The sequence below is a fragment of the Sardina pilchardus genome, chromosome 19 (assembly GCF_963854185.1).
Source record: "Sardina pilchardus chromosome 19, fSarPil1.1, whole genome shotgun sequence".
NCBI lineage: Eukaryota > Metazoa > Chordata > Actinopteri > Clupeiformes > Clupeidae > Sardina > Sardina pilchardus.
Window position 1 is genome coordinate 19,665,424 of NC_085012.1, and position 2,359 is coordinate 19,667,782.

The window sequence follows — 2,359 nt, forward strand, 5'->3', positions numbered from 1 at the left end:
CTGACTTGATGTGATGCATGCTGGGTTAAACAGAGTGCATACTGGGACAGACGAAATGCAAACTGGCAGAGCCCCTTTAGGGAGAGCCGGTCCACTTCCTATTAACTCCATTGTACCGGATTGTTCCTGCAATCTGTTGAAATTCCGCTAGGGACGTTGCCGAGCAAGTGATAAATGAATTGTGGTCTATAGGGCTAAGCGGCTAGAACTCGTTTTTTTCACAGTTGACAACTTCATTTCTTAATGTACATTGTCGTAGTAGCTACCTGAGTATAGGTTTTCCACTGGAAATGAAATAAAAAGTCACTCATGTCCTTTCTGCTTTTCATAGGATGGGCCGTTTTCCCTGTAACATGCTAGCATTTAGCTCATGGATGCTCGCGACACTCGCGACCGATTACGACCGTCGTGAAGCTGAACCTTCTTTTAGGTCTATGGCCGTAAAGTGGTTCGCTTGTGTCACGTGACATGAAAACTTTGAAAGGGTTTTTAGGAATAACAACAGATATTGAAAATTTTATTGGTCAGCTGATTGTCAAGTCAAGTTATCCTGCATCGCATGCATTAATGCAATTTTAGGAGAAAAAATTATATAACGACAAATGTGGTACTGGGGGGTTCAGCTCCATTGCTACCCATTCATTCATCACTTGCTCGCGATCGCCCTCTAGTTGCAGTACCATGCGGAAGTATTTCGCTAGTGGTCCTTCTCCCCTTATTAGACATTCTCTGAAACTGGTTAGAAATCATGTCCGACTTCTTGCAGTCGCGGTGGGAGTTACCCCCGTGACATCATGTCACATGTCCATACAAGATCTCGGGAGACTGCGTCTTAGCTCAGCCAGCGCAGCTCAGCGCAGTTCGTTTTTCAGCAACTGCGCTGGCCAAAACCCACCCCAATGACGTCAGTTCAAAGTTGTGATAGGGCCGTTTGGAAGAATCTCCCCATGACGAGTATGACAGGTGTCTCGTTCTGCCTCCTTACCCAAGACACTAGAGCGGACCAAGACGGATCAGGTCAACTGCACTAAAACCAACGTCTGGGATGACGCTGGAGCTTATCCCTGTGATCCATCTTGCTCTGTTCTAGAATCTTTGCTCCTTACGTTAGAATCTGCTAAAATGAACAGAAATCGAACGGATACCTTCTTATTTGTGATTTCTGGAACAGCGGTAGGCTAGCCTACTGAAAACGTGAGGATACTCTGCTATTTTATGCTGTTGGTTAAATATATACACACGGAAAACACTTGATATTTAATTAATGTGCTGCAATGCAGGCCTGTTAACTGGGGCAGTCACACGCTTGCGTCCGCCAACGTATGCCTCATTTTGTCACATTTCCATAAACGCGAACTGATTGGTTTGTCAGTGTTCGAAAATTTGCATACACGGAATTTCATTGGCTGGCGCTTGCGCGATCCGTCAAAAGTTGAACATTTCTCAACTTTTTAGCGGAGGCAACGTATCTCAGGCAACGCATCGGACCCACAATTCAGTGCGGCATGAAATGAAGTCCAGCCAATGTAAAGTGAATGGGAAAACAACGGACGAACGTTGGCGGACGCAAGCGTGTGACTGCCCCGTTACGCGACAGTACGCGACAATAGCGGGCAAGATGGCGGCGAAAAATGTCAAAATAAAGGTACACACGAACGATCAGATAAAGTAGGTCAATATTCGTTTTTGAGAGTATTTCAACGGTTTGCACGAAATGTATGCATGTTGCTGCAACGTAGCCTATTTAACCACGTGTAAATGTTGTAATTGTAGCAGAGATTTAACGCTAACGTGCTTGAAATTAAACGGAAGTGACCTCACGCAACACCTTTCTCAGTGCAAAGCCAGACGAACGTCTCCATCCCCTGATATAGGCAGAAAATGTCTAATAAGGGAATAAGTAGAACGGCTCTGATATAGGTTACTGACTGCTAACAGAGAGTGGAAAAAACAAACATATAAGAAAGGGATAATAATATTAAACGTTGATGTTAAGTAGGCTAAATGCTGTATATGATTATCATGCAAGAAAATAATTGTGGAAGGATGACCTTTTCCATAAACATCACCTAAAATAACCCCATTATCAAAAAAACCTCAAACTTATCAGTTAAAATGTTTACAACCAATAATGTCAACTTGTACGTTGCACATGTAGGCATAAATATGACATAAATTACATGTATGAAATATGTTAATCGCCCCACCCCGACAGGTCATCACTCAAATCACATACAAGGCATGTCAGGAAACACCCTTTAAGGAAAAACGGATATCAAATTCACCTTTGTAAGTACCAGGCTATGTAACTCCGTACCAACTTAAATACTTTAAGCCTGTCACTGACACATAGGCCTAC